Genomic DNA, 20,679 nt, shown 5'->3' with positions numbered 1-20,679 from the left:
GAGGTAAGAAAAGAGGGTTTATTTAAACCCATGGAGACAAAACTGGAATACAAAACCAACCAAGTAAAAGTGAGAACCGAAAGATGGAAAAATAAGGCATTGCATGGAAAATACCTTCACAACATAGAGGACAGCGCTGACAGCAACTTGACCTGGCAATGGTTGAGAAATGGAGCACTAAAGAAAGAAACAGAATCGGTAATTTTTGCAGCACAAGAACAGGCCATTAAAACCAACGTTATGAAGGCAAAAATACAAAAAATTCAAGAAGACAGTAAATGTAGATTGTGCAAAGAAAGGGAAGAAACGGTAGACCACATTATAAGTGGATGCAGAAAATTCGCACAAATTGAGTACCGTAAAAGGCATGATAACGTAGCTAAGATAATCCACTGGCATTTATGTAAAAAGTATGGGTTTGAAGTATCTAAAGACTATTGGAAGCATAAAGTTACCAGAAGTGGTTGAGAATGAAAAAGCTAAAATACTCTGGGATTTCAAAATCCAGACTGACAAAAGATTCAATTTGAAATCGAAGTTGAACGAATATGGCAAAAGAAAACGAAAGTTGTTCCCATAATCATAGGTGCTTTAGGCGCCATCCCTAAAACATTGAAAAAACATCTAGAAGCACTCGAGTTAGATGGATTAAAAATTGGGCAGCTGCAAAAGGCCGCTTTGTTCGGCACAGCTTTCATTTTCAGAAAGTATTTCCACAACTCATAGGCCGCCCTTGGGTAGGGCTCGAATTAGCGGAATATAACCAGCCTTTTCTTAAGACTGAGGAAGCAAATCAAGCTTTGATGAATATTATATATATATATATATTTTTAATTAATTTAATTATATTTATCCGATTTATTAATTTATGTGTGATTATTCCTAAACTGCGTCTTTTTTTATTTTATCTTCACTGACGCTTCACGTTGTATCATTTATAACGAAGGTTATTGATTCATCCACTGTGGAATACAATTGAGTTAGCTAAGCAACAAAAACCACAGTCACTTCTGGTTGAGTATATTTTCAAGATAAATTTATTTCTATTCCACGATTTTCCACTATCAAGTCATGATTTGAGAAGTACATTATGTTATCCACTCTACTGAAGAGAATGGTATAATCTTCTTCCAAGCTAAAGATGATCAGTGCAGTCAACAATGCCTCAGAAGACAGGATGGAAATGGTTGTTAGGTTATAGACCCAAGAAACGGAAGATATGCCAATTAGGAAGAACGCTACTGCTGCAAACTGACAATATTGATTTACTGATGCTGTTAGTAGTGAAAAATGATAGCAATTCAGTGAATGAATTGCAATGAATTGACTTTCTGTGAATTTACGAGTTGAATTTGATCCATCATGTAACTCAAGATCAGCATTGAAAGTCCTCCTCACGGCAAACATTATTACGAAGAATGTTTTCTGTTTAAATCAATCGCTCTCCTCATTACCTTAACATCACACTCTGAATTGCAACCCTCCCCCCTCCACACACACACCTAACGAAAAATTTTGACTTCTAATGCCCTAAGAAGGCATCAATTCTAATTGATGTTCACTTAAATTAAAAAGCATTCTATAGTTACTATGGTTACCCTAAGAGCAAAATATTTTATACAAAAAAAAAAAAAAAAAAAAAATAGAAAAGTAATACCGGCAGAGTGTTGTGGAAATGGTATTTGCTTCCACAGCACTACGTGTCCAAATAAACGCTGTTTTAATTTCTATTGTATTCGTCGACAAGAGAAACTTTTTCGTGGGCTATTCTGCGGCTGTTTCTCGAGCTAGGTAATTTTTGGCAATGGCAAGTAGAGTGTTTTTTCCTCGTACTATTACAGAGAAAAATACAAGTGTTAGAGTTTATCTCCACGAGACGGCACCAGGTGTCTTCCATACGTTCTCGAAAGCGTTGGTTCATTGGTAGTTTGTGCTAACTATCAATGAAGGTTTGATATCTACAATATCTTCAGAGTTAGTTAAGGTTAAATTTTCTCGGCCTTAAGAAATAAAGTGAGTTAAATTTTTTATTTTATTTCTTCAAAAATATTTATACTTATGTAACATGAGTCTTCGTAGCTCAGAAAGTTTCGAAGAAGGCCGTTGGTTGGAAAGACCTGGGTTCAAATCCTTCTAGGACACGAAGAACTTTTAACAGAGCCTTTCTTACAAATAGGTTCGTTGGTCAGTCACATCCGGAGTTTTTCTCTCAGAAACAAGATTTCTTTTACCCTCAAAACTGGCAAACCGGCCCTTTGAGCACAGATCCACTGGAATATGAAGGCAATGGGAAATACTGCACTCTGTAATAAATCCCTATTAATGTGGCATTGCTACCCACACCATCATTCGGTTCAGAATTAAACACACAGATATATACAATGTGAGATTTTCATATCCACTTTTTGTTCTGATACGTGGAGACCAGCTTTACTTTATGTTATCATTCAAAGGCAATATATTCCAACTTCCTTTACAGATTTAATAGTTAAACCTTTAGTCGAATGTTTTTAAATGTAAATCCAGCCCAAGAAAGACAATTAATTAAACTTTAGCATATCAGAAGTAACACGGTGGTAAGCTAAGGATTAAATAATTCATAAATACGACAACAAACATGGAACTTTTTAAAATGACATCTCCAATAAAGAGGATGGTGGTTTCACCGCGGACTATGAAATTAATTTCTATTCACTAGACAAGCAGACCCTATATATACCGTACATATAGCAACTATATTATTTATTAACAATTATCTTCACCACCTACAAATTTCCGCTACCAAATCTTTGCATAATAATGCAAATGAGGTCTGATCTTAACCTTGTTCGAGAGATATACTCGTAAATTCCTCAGTCAAATGTGCATCTTTTTTCCCCTTTGCCACAGCAACTACTTAGCAATGTATCTTCAGCCTCAAGACCTTTTACACTCTCACTTTCAAAATAGGTTGCCCCACACACTAGCAGTTTATTGAAGTTGCTTTGAAGAATATATCCGTGCATGTAAATTATGTTTATTTTCACAGTTTTTCAAATAAAGAATTGGAAATATCACAAAACAAAATATTTTGGATTTTAAAATATTAAAATTTTCAACTTACAGCACTAAAAATGGACTAATAAAAGGCTACTATACGGACGTTTGGGCAGCGCTCCTGTCTTTTAAGTAGGTATTCTTATGGAGTTCAACTATAGTTCAATGTCCAATGTTGAAAGCCACTAGAGGTTCGTTTGACACTTCATGTATATCCTGCTGGTCACCGTGAAAACGGTGAAGCGGATGATGATGATGTGTGTGTGGTAATCTATAGGATATGAGTCCAGTCGCAGTAAAGGCTATTTGCCATATTCCATTTATGTAGGAGACACCGCACCTACCCTGATTCTGTTGATACTTGTCCATAGTCTTCATGGAATGATGAAGCCGGGCGGGAGACTGCAGGGGTCGTTCACAAGTGCGCCATTTGTTGGAATGTTCACTGTTGGTTCCACATCTTGAGTCGAAGGCTCTGCACCAGAAATGGCTCCGGTTATGTCCCAAAATGGGTGCCTTGACTTCAACCGTGTTCTGGGAAGGGGTTTTATAAGGGCTGAGTGAAGAGGCAGTGGGGAGTTATTTATGATTTTCTCCATTTCTTTTAGTGAAGCCTGCTTCCTCGTATATTTGGTGGAGCTAGGGTGGAAAGCACATGGCAGCCATGGCAGAGAACGGGTGGATGTCAGGGTCCCGCAAATCGTGCGCATGGTTATGTTCAGTTGGGAGTCAATAATGTTTATGTGAGCGCTTCTTTCCCAGACTGATACGCACTCAACATCATCTTGAGATGATGTTGCTTATCGTTTTTATTTTGCTTCTTACTTTACGAATATGATTTTTGTAGGTCAGATTTCTATTCAGCTTCACTGTCAGGTACTGCGGATGAGGATTATGCTTGAGTGGGCTGCGAAGAAAATTACGTTGAATTGGTGGTTTTCCTCCCTGTCTTTTAAGTAGTGCAAGCTAAGACAACTCCGATGCCGACGAACTCGTATTAATCAAGTTTAAACGACAGCTGTCGTTCGCTTTTCTTTATTTTTTTATTTCAGAATTTGTTTTCATCGTTTCTGTTTTGCTCTAGCTCGGACGAAAGTTTTTTTCTATAATTATTTAAATTTCTTTTCGCTTCTTCTCACTAAGTTCTGATTAATTCCCCTTATTTTTCAGTTTGCATTTAACCCCCCCCCCCTAGAATTCTTAACACAGATTTATTGTCACGTTTAAAATTTTCCGCTGTCTGTACGAGCATTCTATGGTCGTAGCCTCCACCCCGCGCCGTCATAAACGCCTGAACCGGAATTCTCAAGGCTAAAACCAAGTTTCCCTATCTTCTCGTGAAAGCATTAAGATGGATTTGTTATTTTCGTTCGTTCTTGGTGGCCTATGGTCATTAAGAAAACTGCGGTTTAGACCTTGGCAGGTTTAAGACCAAACTTTGTAATGCACTGCACGTTTCCGTAAATAATAGCAGCAGTAATTGAAACAATTTGGTGACAGCCAGTATACACACAGTCCATCAGTCGAAGATTCTTTTTCTCTTTATAAATGTTCTTTATCGTATGTCCAATAGCTCAGAAACCTTTCGCTTGCTAGTTCGAAACGTGACAATTGCATTTTTTTATTGTGATGAATAAACTGACGAGAATAATGGATTATCTTAATCTCAAGAAGTAACTCGTGGCATTTTTTACATCTACATATTTCTTCAAACTAGTGGAAATATCTTCATTAAAAAAAACGGAAGTTATGGAGAAATATCTGCACGTGTGTTGTTACACTACAGCCTCCGTAGCTCAGTCGGTATAGACGAAGACCTGGGTTCGAATGCCTCCTACAACGCAAAGAACCCTTATGAGATATTTTCAAACGGAGATGAGTTAATCGGTCTCATGCGGTGGAAGGGTTTTCGTCCCACAAACCTGCCAGTAGAAATCACTTCATCAAGGATACTTAGAATAGGGCTAACCATCTTATCCTCGAGTTATGGTTTCGAAATCTAAGGATACTTGGAAGATCGCGGACGCCTAAGTCTGTTAAAGTTATTGATGATGATGTGCTGCTCACACTATGGGACTTTTCTTTTATCAAACTGTATAACAAAGGTGAGGAGTAGGAAGGGCTATGTTAGTTATAAATTCTTTAGTCGATTCCTCCGCACAGGAATGGCTAACCTACAGCACACTGGCCAATTATATTTTTGTTAATAATACTCATTCAGCCTTAGAGAAGATATAGAGAAATGGGTTTTAAAACATGTCTTTCGTATAAAGTCAAACCGTCTACGATGTGATCACAGACACTCATCAACACACCCACTGCTGAAATAGTTTCACTTTCACACACTTTGAAGCATATCGACTGGGCATCTGTCATTCTTTTACAGTATTGACTGTTTTTTTTTTTTTTTTTCAGTATCACATATTTATTTTAACGTCAAATGCCAAGCGGAAGATTACATTCACTTCTTCCTGCGGCTTGTTGTCATGGAGACACTAGTTTTGAAAATTTGGTCTCAAATATTTTAATATAATACAAATACAATCTACTAGGGTGCGTGATAATTGTAAAGGTACAAGGAAATGTTTGCGAAATGAAAGAGGCTCGCTATTCATCTCTAAATCACTGTAAGAAAAGTCTGGTAAGTTGAGAATGATTTACAAAGAGATGTAAGTTGTTGATCAGCCTAGAGACAAGAGAGTAAGAGAGTTTTTTATTCGTTTTTTGTTGGTTTACCCTTTATTAAATCCTAATGGCTTTTCTTGATAAGAATGAACAAGTCACGGCTCGCATGTTATGCTCATTATCTCGAGCCGGACGAAGTACTTTATTTCACTCTTGGAGGAAATAACTGACGTCACAGTTCCTCATTAGAATGACTCGTTTGTTTTGACCCCTTACCAAAGACAGCATTGGAAACGCTACCTTACTTGGAACAAATGCCTCCAGCAAATACCTTGCATGAGCTCTTGCAGTGTGAACAGCAGGAAGTTTGTCCTTCAATAAAGTGGTAAGAAAATTGCAAGGCAATAGGCACTCGGCCTCATTAATATGTAGGATTGCAGGATGGTACTTTTTTTTTCTAATAGACGTTAAACGAATAACTCGTTATTTCTCCTCCCCTCTCTCTCTCTCTCTCTCTCGTTGGAGGAATGTGTTTTGCTGTGTATTCCGTAATTGACAGATATTCAACTACGAAAATTTAAACGCGAAAGAAAATTACATTCATGATCTTTCCCAAAAATTATCCAAATATCCAAGCATCATCCAAATGATGAACATTGTGACGGTTGTCCCATTGTGAAGTTTGCTGACAGACCACAAAGAATACTTACATGTATTCCTACATGTCTTCACCATTGATGTCGATTGGTCCACGTTCTGATCCTCTTCCGAATTGTCAAACAAAAGATCTCGAAAGATTCTGACAAACAACGAACATTGTCAATAGAGTCCAGTTAAATAGCTATGAATATATTTTGCTTGCCTCTGTGACTACTCAGCGATTCATATTACAGGAAGCCTTCTTCACGCAATTATGGAGACACAAAATCTCCACCCTGGATGCATTCGCCACAGCCACGAAGTTCAGAGGGCAAGAGGTGGTTATTATTATTATTATTATTATTATTATTATTATTATTATTATTATTATTATTATTATTTCCTTCTCTATGTTAGGATGGAGCCGATTGGCATTTACTAAACTCCCCATGGAAAAGTCTAGCTTTTCCATTTAAACTTGTTTATTGCCAAATTCGAGGTTCGATCTGAAATCAGTTTTTTCTCAATGGTCATAAAGAAAATAAAGTAGTCCTAAAATTTAAGCGGCATACAATATTCCAATTCTGGACTGAAATAAGAGATGAAGGAAGTAATTCAAAGAAGCAGTTTATAAAGTTTTGAAAGACAGATTAATTAAGAAGAAGAGCCCAGCTTTGTCATATATGAAGAAAATGCCCGAAATAAACTCTTTTGATTGCAAATCGCAAACTTCCAACAGATAATCAGTCTTCCTCCCAAAATCTTTTCCAAATGCGTTCAGATTTCTTACCTGTTTTAAATCTGTCAAACATTCCTAGAAACCTGCGCTTGGGGCAAAAATCATTACATCAATTTCCAATTCGCAGCATATCTTAGCTTTTTTTGTAGAGGTGAGTGTAGCCAGTGAAGACTCCTTTCCAAAAAAATGAAGACCACTCTAAACAGGAATTTTTTTAAAAATGAAAAAATCAAGGTTAATTACAATTTTTTTACTTCTTTCATCCAAATCTAGTGAAATAATGTTAGGTGGGATCTTGCATTTGCTGAAACATGCATCTTACAGACATTGAAATAAAAGACTTCCCCCCCCCCCTCTACACACACACACAATGAACTGCTCTCTTTATATTGTAGGGGCACCGACATAAATACGGAAAGTGGTACACTTAGCACAGCTTTGATACGTATGACCAGGGATGATGCGCTAAGTCACAGTGGTGGCGAACCTTTTCATGTGCTTGTGCCAAAAATTCGCAAATCGAGTTGCTGAGTGCCGGGCAGTTTTTAATAGAGGAAAAATTAATAGAAAATTAATTTATTTATCAAAAAAAAAAATGGCCTCGCCTACTCGCGAGGCTAAATGGCCTCGCCTACTCCCGTATACGGGAGTAGGCGAGGCCATTTAGCCCTATCTAACTTTTGGAGACTGAGTGGGCAGTTCAATCTCCACTGGTACCCAATCAGAGACAGATGGCCCAAGGCTATCACTAATTAAGCGGTACACAGTGAAGAGAGACGGCTCAAATGTGCCGCCATCTCGTGGTCCCTAACCCTAACACAATATATTTAATGTCTGAAATAATGTGGGTTCTACGGTCGATTTTCTTGAGTTTACAGGACGAAAAACCCGAGTTTCCGGGAGGAAAAACCCGCTTACCCATGCCAGAGATCGACTTACTCGGTCGAATAGGTCGAAAAAAGCTTAGAAAAATTTCCTCTAGTCGCCGACTAGACTCGAAACTCGAAGTCTTCCTTCATGCGGCCAAGTGCGGTGGTATGCAAACGCCACTTCCACTGAGCTACACAGGATCTCATTAATTAATTTATTTATAATATATATAATATTTTATTTTATTTATAATATTTATTTATATATACATTTATAATATTATTCAGTGTAAAATTGATCATTGTATAATTATATTGGTTTGAAAAAAAAAAACGGTAGTGAGAAAAATATTTGTGCATTTTAACTCATCATAGTCGTCAGCTGTGCAGAGGAAACAGCAGAAGGATGTCAACTTGTCGAAATGCTTACCGTATTTACTCGAATATAACTTGCCCTCGTGTATAACTCGCACCCGTGATTTTACTTTACGAAAAAAGACATTAAAATGTTTGCATCTGCCTCGCACACGAAAAATGTTTAAACATGTTCACGTCGAGGCGATAGTAACCCGCTCCCTGCAGTAACAACACGCTCTCCCCAACAGCCATTGTACTGCAGATGCAAGAAAAACAAGTAGTTTTATTGTATCCCTGAACCTTTTGCAGTCTGTGTAATAGATTTCTCAACAAATAGCGCAATTAGAGAGAGCTGCAATAAAAACAGCTCTAATAATGAATCACATCATTTCCCCTCTCACAGAAACTATGCTGTATAAACTCCAGCAAAACCATATGGTGCACCCAAATCACAGTATCCAACTAAAAACTATTGTCCAATTTTTCTTTCAATTATATGAAATAAGTGTTTGTTTGATTGCATTTGAAATTCTAGATGTAAATTCTACCACAAATTGAAACATGCAATATAATGAGTGTGTGAGTTCCCCTGCCAGCTGAAATGCAAACAAGCAGCAATAAAAATCAAGTAAGGGTTGAAGCTTTGTGTGAGTTGAGTTCGCTAGTAATGAGAAGTTTCGTTGGAAGGAAAAACGACACCCTGTCGTGAATGTGTTAAAACTAAGAAATATGAAATACATGTTGAGTGTTGTTATGATAGTTGCAGATGTTATGGGATTCGGTTGAAGAGAATTAGCATTTCGATTAAAAAATTGTCGGCTTGCTTTTATTTTTGAATCGCGCGATCTTTTGTTAAAACCGCTCCAATCTAACGCACGTCTTCGTAGATGCTCTCTCTATACTGGCCTACCATTGCTGCCTGTTTCGCGGTATGTTTTCACTTCTCATTAGTCATTCGTGAAGGATTGTTCTTTATGTATCTCAAGTCTTGTAAATTAATGTTAATTTTTCGCTTGGAATAATGGGAAGAAAGATTTCGCTGTTTGGGTTTCTGAAAATCTCTGCATATATCTCGCTATACAAATTTTTAGCTTTAATTATAGGGAAAAAAAGTGAGAATTATATTCGAATAAATATGGTATTATCACATACACATGCCCAATATTTATATATGCAAAGTATGTAATTTAATAAATAAAAATGTAGGAATCTCTCAATTTTAAACATTAGTTCCAACAATAATTAATATTTCGAATTTAAAAACTCATCACTTTAATGCAGCAATTAAAATTTATTGTAAAAGTTAAACTTAGTTTCTTTTACTACAACTGAGTTTTTGAAGGTTTTGGCTAACCGAGTGAGACTTCTAGTGCTGTGTTCTCTCCGTTAGTTTATTAATTCTGGGAGGAATTGAAGTGATAGCCAAACGGAGATAGTCAGAAAGTTGCAGGCTGTTCCTTTGTTTCGTTATAAGCACAGTCATGACAGAAAATGCAGTTTCACAAATATATGTGGTGGAAAAGCAAAAAAGAAATCTCATTGATATTTCATATAAATTTGGATATTCATTTTTCATTCTTATCCAGAATTTCGAATTACTCATAGAATTAAAAGTACTTTTCCAGTCCTTCGTCCGATGATAATTCAAAAGTTGAAGGATTTCTTCATGTAAAAGGGCTGTCTCTTTGTGTTCAACAAAGGGGTTCACATATTTTGCTTCTGGGGATCCTCATGTTCGGGATAAAACTTTTCAAACAACAATAACATCTTCAAATGGGCCACAACAACATCTGATACTGAATTGTGTGCATAGAAACCATCTACTTCCATCATATAATCCGAGTACGACTGAAACATTTCATTATTTCTTTCTGCAATCATCTTAAACCAGAGTTTGAGTTTCTTTTTGAATGATTCGACCTTGTTCCAAGCATTAAATTTTGTCGTATCTGGACCTTGAAGTTTTAATTCAACTCGTTTATGTAAGAAAATATATCGCTGAGATATGCCAGCCTGGCTACCGATTTCGTATCCTGGAAATAATGGGACAGGTCACTTTTCTTATTAATTAGAAATACCTCAGCTTCTTTTCGGAGTTCATCTAACCTCTCGTGAACTTCACCACAGGACAGCCAACGAACTTTCGAATGTCGAAAGATTTCGATGTTTGAAAATCCCTGATTACTCATAAATACTTCCATGTTTAAAAATACGCTGCTTCGTCACTGACATTTCCTACATAGATATTATTTGGGTGTTCTGAGTCTGAGCTTTTTGTTACACTCACGAATATTATATTCTCTTCAGAATATTTCCACTATAAAATATTTATTCATAAAAAATGATAAATTTCAGAAGAACCTCTAGCGGCTCGGTATAATTGATGCCAGGGCTCGGCGGTTAAGAACTCCGGATCTACAATGAGTCGACTGAGGCAAAGAAAAATTGTATTCGTTCAGAGCCCACTGTAGGAAGAAGGCCCGACAGATATGACCGATACGACCGCCAGGTTACTCTTAATATATGTTCAGAAGACACGTGTTTTGACAAAGTTGCAGCTGGTGACTTTTCGCATGCTAAAAATATTAAAGATAATAAACTTGAGTTAATTAATAAGCTTTGAAATAATGAAAAGTTTTGGCGACTAAACACAGTTGTCTTCCATCAGCAGAGTCATGTGATTATGCCCCCTCAGCCAATGGCTAGAGGTTCTTTACATCAGCTTTAGTTTTCAGCTGCTGGGCCTTGTTCCTACAGTAGGCTTTGTGTTTGTTGGTTAGTTTCTTTCGTGTAAAACAAAATTTCACTTGTAAGTATTGTAACAGTTTAAAAAAAAAAAAAAAAAGGTTGAATAATTTATAAGCGTACAAAAGGATGTCACCTGTAAATCGTTGACGTGCCACCTGTGGCATGCGTACCATAGGTTCGCCATCTATGCACTCAGACAGTGTTTCCCAACCTTTTTGATGTCGCGGACCCCTGTCGCGAATGTTAATATACCCGGCTCTCATAAAATCCAAAATGGATTTTTTTTTATTTTACATATCATAAAGTGAAATAATAAATTACAATTTTACAACACTAAATGTGTCATTAATGACAATGCAATACTGTTATAAATGGAGAATTCGGAAGAACATGAACATATCAATTAGGCCAGGTGTGAACAACAGGTGTATTTGAGAGTAATTGAGATGAATGAAAAGAGCCTTAGAAGATAAGTTGACCAAACATTTCATCCCGTGATTTGCAACCTGTCATCGAATGCTTCTCACCTCAATTACTCTTATACGTTGTCGGAGCAATGACTGAGTCTACTTCAGAAGCAATCGTAGCAACCATAGTTTCTTCTTTTAATTAACGACTGTGCTAGGGCGACACATCCGAGAGATATATTTTTAAATATTATTCAAAATAAATAAATAAATAAATCCTCTGACGCCTTTAATTCCCAAAGGGAATGGGTGAGCTCCTTCAGCCCTAACCTTTTGAAGATAGGTCAACAACTGATCTTTTCCCTACAGGCATCACTGATAGCTAAGCTCAAGGCTATCATTGAATCTAGACTTTCAGGGGAATGATTATTGCAGATAAGAGCGACCATTTCATGGCCCTAACTGATAAAATTTATATATTATATATAAAATAGCCCGAATTCTTAAAATATATCCAAATCGGTGGATTAAAATGAAAAAAAAAAATAATTAATTTATGTAATTATTGAGAAATATTACAGAAAATTCGTCCATTATCATAAGTGGAAAACACTTCCAATACAGGCTTATTCTTATATTATATTAAACAAAAAATAGCTGTAATGATATCTATAGCAAACGTTCTGGGATTTCGTTTTCCTACTTGACCTACAGTACAATAAGAAATGTGATGTATGTCACCAATCTTTTTTTTTTGTGATATAATAAATAAATAAATAAATCTAAGCAATAATACTGTGGTGCTGTCCACGAAGTTTTAAAAAAAACTCACTTTGTAGGATAATTGAATAACAAAAAAACTTCCCTTGTAAAGCGAATCCCGGTATCCATTACTTGTGGTTAAAACCTTTTCCCGAATTAAATACTCTGGAATTAAATATGGCAAATTTGTTATTGAAGACTAAAATGTGAGTGAATTTATAATACTGTATGCATGTGGCTTGATTATTTTTTAAATGGAATGATGTGAAACGTTATATGGAAATAGAAAAGCAAATTGTTGGTTGAGTAAAATGTGATCCGTCTTAACCTTATCTTAGGGATTTATTTATTTATTCGTATGGAGTTCCCTCCCTTTTCTCCCCGGTCCCTATTGGGGCGAGTTGAGCCCCCTGATGGGTGTTTAAGTATTTATGGCTCTAGATCCGTGTGTTCAAGGGGCCGGTTTGCCTGCTTGCTGGATGAAACACCCCAGATAAACTGGGGGTAAAACCCTGCTGTCCACGCCCAAGACCGGCTAACTTGTCTATGGCTGAGGAAGATCCTTCAGCTCCTCACATCGGATCTTAGGGATGAGAAGCCATTATGAGGAGCAACCAACATATTACACGTGATAACATATTGCATGGATTTTAGATCATCTTCTGTTCTTTTCTTTTCTTTTTTTTTTTCAACTACTCATTTCTGCTGTTAATATTTTTATTAGCTGGAGATTGCAGTGGGGACACTTAATAAGGGCGCTCGTTCAGCCATACTGCGGAAGGCGCCGTCGCTATGCTAACAAGAATTGTTAGCGTAGCAAGTGCGGAAAGACGTTTTTCCAAGCTTAAACTGATTAAAAACTATTTACGAACAGCAATGATCCAAGAAAGATTGGTTCGTCTATCAACTATATCGATAGAGACGGACCAAACTTACTGTTTAAATTTAGAAGAGCTTATAAACAGGTTTATTGTGCGATATCCACGTAGAACAAACTTTTAATTATCATTATCATGATTATTATTATTATGGGCAGCTCCAAGGAGTCCTTAGACTCATCGAGGGAGGTCCAACATCATGTCAAGAACAACTATTCAACACTAACAGTATCTATCATACTTCACCTTGAACTCATTTGCAGTCATGGCACCCACAACAGACTCTGACAGCTTATTCCACTCATTTACCACTCTCCAAGTAAAAAACCTACCTCTAACACGCTTGCTAACCATACTCTTACCAAGCTTCCATGGATTGCCCCTAGTCCTCCCACTATCAGTCCTATTCTCAAAAATATCTTCCAAATTAATCTTATAGAAACCTTTCAGTAATTTGAATGTCTCAATCATATCACCCCTTTTCCGCCTATCAACCAATTTCTGCAGCCCACAAATCTTCAACCTGTTCTCATAAGGTTCATTCCATAGTCCTGCTATTATCTTGGTCACTCGTCTCTGGATCCTCTCCACCACCTCCTCATCGAGAAGAAACCCTGGCGCCCATATCTGGGCACAGTAGTCTAGATGTGGTCTTATCAAGGCTCGATACAGAGGAAGAATAACTGTTTGTCTCTGCTTGTTAAAGTGTTTTTCAGCAACCAATACTCCCAAATCCACCAATACTCCCAAATCCCTGGCATCGTCAATCTCCTGGAGTACAGTTCCACCAATGTGATATACTGTTGCTTATCTCTTCACCCCAAATTACAAAACCTTACATTTTTCCACATTAAATTGACATCCATTCTCCATAGCCCAGTCCTCCATACTATCCAAACCATCCTCCAAAATTTTGACATCCTGAGCATTCACTATTGCTCTACCTAACTTTGTATCATTCACAAACAGATGCACAGTTCCTCTCAGATCCTTTCCTATATCGTTAATGAACAAATTAAACAGTAGTGGTCCAAGAACACACCACTCACATGCTGTCTTTTGGACTCTACTCCTGAATAAACCACTCTCTGATATCTCTCCATCAACCACCCTCCTATCCATCTCACCAACCCCATATCCATTCTCATATGCTACAGTTTATTGATTAGAATTCCATGTGGTATCCTATCAAAGGCTTTACAAGGTCCAGTAGAAGCACTGTAAACTCGTTACCCTTATCCAGTTCAGCCGTCACTGTGTTATAGAACGTGAGCAAGTTACTGAGGCATGATCTACCCTTCAAAACCATGCTGTCCCCCATACAGTATCCCATTTTCATCTATCCAATCTTGTATTTTCCTCTTCACTATTTTCTCCAAGACCTTCACAACAATTTCTGATATGCTGATCGGCCTGTAATTTTCAACAGCAGTCTTAGAACCTCCTTTATGCAGTGGAACTATTTTCCCCTCTTTCCACCCCACTTGCGACTAACCCAGACCCGAGACTGAAATTAAACAAAATGGTCAAAGGCGCTGACAATTCTTTAGCCCCTTCTCGTACGACACGAGCTGGTATACCATCCAGTACCGCAGATGAATTGACATTGAGGTTTTGTAATAGACTATTCACCTCCACTTCATTCACCACAATTCCAGTATAAGCTGGTGGTTCTTCCATTTCTGCAATGTCATTACCTGGATGATATACTCTTGCAAAGTGCGCACTCAGTAATTCTACTATATCAACTGATTCGGTTACCTCCCTACCATCGGCATTCTTTAAAATCAATCTGCCATATACATTTTTTCTTTTACTTGCAACATATCGAAAAAACTGTTTGGGATTCTCTTTAGCCTGCCTGGCTAATTTTCTTTCATAATCCGCTTTTGCTTTTCTTACCACACTCGTCACCCTTCTTGCCTGCGCCTTATAACGTTCATGTGCCTGCGGGTCACTTTTCTCCTTAAATTCCCTCCACAGTTGTTTCTTTTTTTGCAGCTCAAGCTTAATGGTGTTTTTCATCCATTTAAACCCTACTTGTTTTACTATCCGAACCCTAGGTATACAATCAGCCATAACCTCTTGTAAATGCTCCTTGACCACTTCCCATGCTCTATCGACATCCAGCCTTTGCAGTTGTACATGCCATGGCACTGAACCAATCAAACTCCTAAGCTTGTCATACTTACCAGCCCGATAATTCCACATGTACCCTGTCTTAGTTGTAAATTCCACACCTTTAGCCATCTCCCAAGTCAAGACCCTATGATCACTCTCTCCAATTAGTGGCAATGTGGTCATATTCGTTACAGTCAAATCCTCAGATGCAATTACTAGGTCAAGCACTCTCTGACCCCTAGTATTTTCCATTACATGCTGTCCCTTAATAACCGCATAAAATCCAATTCCTTCCTCACATGTATCCTCTCCTCCCTCCAATCAATGCTACCATAATTGAAATCTCCCATAATAATCACCCTCCTTCCACTCATTTCTTCTATTTGCTTGTGCATACTGTCACCACCATCTTTTCCATCACCTGGTCTATAGCAGCACCCAATTGAATATTTTGTTCTGCTAGACTCAATCTCACGCCAAATGGCCTGAAATGTGCTCTTTTCTCTATCCTGCAATTCAACTTCTATTCTCCTTGGCTGCAGCTCATCAGCTATCATCAATAATACTCCTCCCCCATTTCATTCTCCTTGTCATTCCTGAACACACCATACCCCTCACATTCAATCCCACTAGCTATATCATCTTCAGTCAGCCATGTTTCACTAATGCCAGTAATCTGTGGTCTGCAAGTGCCAACCAAAGCCAAATATTTTTCCTTCTTGTTCCTAATACTCCTAGCATTAGTATACATGAATTGCAGACCCCCCTAGCCCCATCCCTATCTTGATGCCTTACACTAACTGTCCCATTCTGATTTATTCTCCTCCTTATTCCATCGTAATTAATATTATTATGTAATCGTCTTGCATTCATGTTTCTCTTGTAATAAAAACAAAATAGCAATTGGAGATATTTTCTTATATTTTTGTCTTATAATTCATCGGGGGTGGGGAATATTTAATTGTTTGCCTCAGGACGCGATCTAATCTGGTGATGGCCTTGACAGAAACATGTTCTTGAGCCAAAACATTATACCAGTGGGTCTTAACCTTTTAGTAGTGACGGCCCCATAAGTATCCTAAAATATTTTGTGGCCCCATGGTTTGTAGTAATATAATAATAATTAAACTTTTTTTAAGAAAATATAGTGGTTTTACTTACTGCTTAAAAAAAAGCAAAAAAAAAAAAAAAAAAAAACTTTTCTTTCACGTGTTCTTTTTGAACTACCAGGTGTATTTATATTTAGGAAATCAAATAATGTTAAGTATAATTTCTGGGAAATTCCCATGCTACTCCTCTTAAACATTATTGATATAATTAACGGCTATTGTAGCCTGTTTTTGTTTAGGAGTGTCCCTTATATTTAATACATTGGCTAACATAACTCAAAAAGGGGGTATATATATATATTTTACGGCATTATGGGCGAGTATAGAAAGCAATTATGGCAGAATAAAAAATGTGGAAAACTTTGTACATACCTTGTTTTTGGTTTAAAGATGCCTTCTAAATCCAAGCTCTTGCTGAAAGGTTGTATGTAAACGGGGGGGGGGGGGAGGGAAAGAACATGGGGATGTGCTTGAGACACGGGAAATAAGTTTGGAAACCCGGGTTACTATTAATAATATATATATAAATAAATATATATATATTATTTTGTTGTGGGGAGAGGGAGGGAGAGGGGGGAAAAACGAAGGGGAAAGGTATCCTTATGTCCTATTATAAACCCTTGCCCCAGTTTTCACATAAGGATACCCTTCCCCTTCGTTTTCCCCCCTCTCCCTCCCTCTCCCCACAACAAAATAATATATATATATTTATTTATATATATATTATTAATAGTAACCCGGGTTTCCAAACTTATTTCCCGTGTCTCAAGCACATCCCCATGTTCTTTCCCCCCCCCCGTTTACATACAACCTTTCAGCAAGAGCTTGGATTTAGAAGGCATCTTTAAACCAAAAACAAGGTATGTACAAATTTTTCCACATTTTTTATTCTGCCATAATTGCTTTCTATACTCGCCCATAATGCCCTAAAATATATATATACCCCCTTTTTGAGTTATGTTAGCCAATGTATTAAATATAAGGGACACTCCTAAACAAAAACGGGCTACAATAGCCGTTAATTATATCAAATAATGTTCTTTGTTTGCTCATTTTATAAAGAGGTAAAATTTAAGAAATAAAAAATTTAAGAAATTATAGCACTGAAAGTTTCGAAAAGGAATTGCAGTTAAGTAACACTTCACAGCTTTAAGTTCTATGCATTCCTGCTAGTATTGTTCAAACTGCAGAGAATCACTTCCATCACACGCCTAGTAGGCAGATGTCGCGAGTGGCAGTGTTGATTGTAGTGGAAAATACTTTTGACTACAACAAAAGAAACTACTGCCTTAAAGTGCAAAATCGAGATTACTGATACAAAACGATGCAATGAAACAAAATAAAATAAACAGCAAAAAATAATTAATTGAAGAGATTTCAAAATTTTAACCCCTACAGCAGTACTTCCCAAACTTCTGGATGTCAGGGCCCCCTTTGCAAAATTAAAATATTTCACGCCCTCCCCCTCGAAAAAAAATCGTAATAGAGAGATATTATAATATTTATTGTATTTATATTCAATACAAAACATACACAGCGAATATTGCAAAAATCAAATGCATATATTACATTTTTTACCTCTTACCGTTTGGTTCTGAAGACGATGCAGGCTGTTCTGGTAAAATATGAAATACTGTCCTTTTTTTGAGTCTGTTTCTGGTTCTTCTGATTGTTCGCGGGATTTTTTTTTTATTTTTTATCAGCCACTTATCCATCTCAGGGTTAAATTTTTTAAAGTAGAATAGATCAAATAATATCACCACTTACCGATATTGGCACACCGCAGACTGATAACATGAAATTAGTGAATATTACCTGAATAAGGGAATCCCCGGACCAGGAACATTTTTCTCTTTTTTTTTCTGTGACTTTTCTCCCTTTACGGTAATTAAGCCTAACGCGAAACAGACAGCAAAGGCAGGTTATTAAAACGTGCATATGATTGGTGCGGTTTTAGCAAAAGATCGCGCAACCGAAAGATAAAAGCATAGCTGACAATTGAGTTGAAATGCTAACTCTCTTCAACCGAATTCCATATGTGAAACTGTCATAACATTCATTATATATATATATATATATATATATATATATATATATATATATATTACTTAGTTTTAACACTTTTAGGAATTTTAACACGTTCGGTTGAATTTTATTGCTGCCTTGGGAAATCGAACTCACACACATCTAATTAATAACAATAGTTTTTAGTTAGATACTGTGTTTGCCCATGCAACATATGGTTTTGTTTCAGTCTATATACACAGCATAGTTTCTGTATGAGGGGACATGTGATTCATTAATTAGTGTGTTTTTATCCTTGTGTCTAATTGCACTATTTGTTGAGAAATATATTACACAGACTCCTCATACCTTATTCACTGGCATAATAAAAGTACTTATTTTTATTGCCTCTGCAGTATAGTGGCTGTTAGAGAGGGGTTTTGTTTACCACTTCAAGGGAGTTACTATCTTCCCACATGAATTTGTTTAAGCTTCTTTTGATGTGTGAAGTATATGCGAAACTTTTATTGGTGACAGAAAACTAGCTCGGATGACAGTGATAATATAAAACGAGTTTTGATATGTATATAAAGTCAATATCAACAGTCCCTGATTACGAACTTGTGATGAAAGGGACAGGAAGATTTGGAGCTTCCCTGGAGAGCATTCGAAGTAAATACAATTAACCACTGCTTTGAAATGAAACATATCAATAAGCAATATTTACTAATATTCATTAAGCGCCGAAATACGAAGGAAGCAAAGTTTGTGAACCAAAACCAATGCGTGAATTTTTCCATTAAAATATAAAAAATAACAAAAAAGAAATAATAAATAATAAAAGTTAAATACGTTTCTTTTAAGATAAAAAAATCTACTTAGTCTTAAAACATTTTCAATTTGTTTTCATTATTTCACGGTCCCCTCAACAAAACCTACGGCCCCCAAGGGGGCCGCGGCCCACAGTTTGGGAAGCACTGCCCTACAAGACCGCGACCATCCAGTTAAGAATCACTGCATTAGACCATGTTAGCATTGACACTGCAGCACCACGGATGGTTTAAAAACAAAATTGCAGACGAACATCCTAGAGGTCAGCGACAGAGCGAGGACACTGGCGTCGAACGGTGAATGCTCTACTCCGCATTATTCTATAAATGTCCGATGGAATTCGTCTATTAGTGCTGCAGTAGAAATCATAAAATACAAATCCAAAAATTATCAGAAAAGTCAATGTTGTGCACATCCGTAATCTCTTTTGAACTTTTATTGGGTTCATTGGGATGGGAGAATTAATTTTGCTGATATCTTAGAATTTATGATATTTCATCCTTAAGATAAAGAACCTTTTATTTAAGTGTGCAGGTTCACAGATCTCACCACAATATAGCGTTTTTTTTTTATTTTATCAATATAATGTAAGCATATAAGGAATTTCTTAAAAATTCCATCTAGTTTTTTTTTTTATTTGCTGCAACAACCCATTATCCTGATTAATAATTTGTCATTTTTAAGAGTTCAAAAAATCTTCCTGTTTGCGTGCTTCATATATGATAATATCTAGTCACTTCGTTGTTGGATCTTATATCTATATAAGTAATTAATCAAACAAAATATTAATATAACAAAACTTGTCTACGATACCTTCACAAAATACATGAATAACTGTAAATTTCAAAGGCAGGCAAAAGTAGGGTGAAAGTACTTACCAATAGCTGCTAATTAGAATTTTAAGGTCGCATGGCCCATTTTCAGTTATAAAATTAATTCAATAATTTCGAAAACTGCCGTTGATATTTCTGATTTAAATCTAGAGTGCTATAAAATAAAAACATCGTATGCCACTACCATTCTGACACCGCATCGATTATCCTGCCATCTAGTGTTTGTTTCTTGGAAATATGTTAAACATTTTCCTTGTTCTGACTCAGTTGGTGGATTTTTCCCCGAGGGATAAAGAAAAGTGCTTGACGCATTCCACCAATGCCTAAATCGGTCCTCTCAATCTGTAAAAAGCAATTCGTTATGGCGCGTGCCCCTCTTAATGTCTAACTCACGTTCAACTACTATTCCATTAGTAACAAGTCCCTCAAGGTGAGGTCCCCAGTTCAAGGTTGTATCAAACACGTGAGATTGACGTGCATGCTTTTATATTTTTGTAGGTAATTTGGGATCATGAGGGGGAAAAAACTTCAGAAAGAGAAGAAATAAGAGTAAATATATAACTTAAAAGAAAAATAGCTGAATAAAATTAAGATGGATGAAACACACTTCTGATATGCTGACTCTTGTTCCTGATTTGCTGCCTCCATTCTGGTCGGTATGTCTAAATTAAAGACGACACAACTTCAACGTATGAGTTAGATACCCTTCGAATTCTTTCAT

The 20,679-nt window shown here is 36.8% G+C and overlaps 2 protein-coding genes across 2 annotated transcripts in view; one reads left to right on the top strand and one right to left on the bottom strand.

Annotated features, from left to right (window-relative positions):
- LOC150098355 (clotting factor G beta subunit-like) overlaps positions 1 to 20,679 on the top strand; it is a 44,707-nt gene that overhangs the window by 2,603 nt on the left and 21,425 nt on the right. The window lies entirely within an intron of this gene.
- LOC150098356 (trypsin-1-like) overlaps positions 1 to 20,679 on the bottom strand; it is a 36,998-nt gene extending 16,319 nt beyond the window's left edge. The window contains exon 1 of the mRNA XM_090405019.1: positions 20,566 to 20,679. The gene's annotated coding sequence lies outside the window, so the exon portion shown is untranslated. The remainder of the gene's footprint in view (positions 1 to 20,565) is intronic.

This window comes from Typopeltis vanoorti, chromosome 15 (genome assembly GCF_054136105.1).
Source record: "Typopeltis vanoorti isolate ZY-2024b chromosome 15, IOZ_Tvanoo_1.0, whole genome shotgun sequence".
Classification (NCBI taxonomy): domain Eukaryota; kingdom Metazoa; phylum Arthropoda; class Arachnida; order Uropygi; family Thelyphonidae; genus Typopeltis; species Typopeltis vanoorti.
The sequence above is the reverse complement of the archived record's forward strand: the minus strand, read 5'-3'. Positions and strand labels throughout refer to the sequence as shown.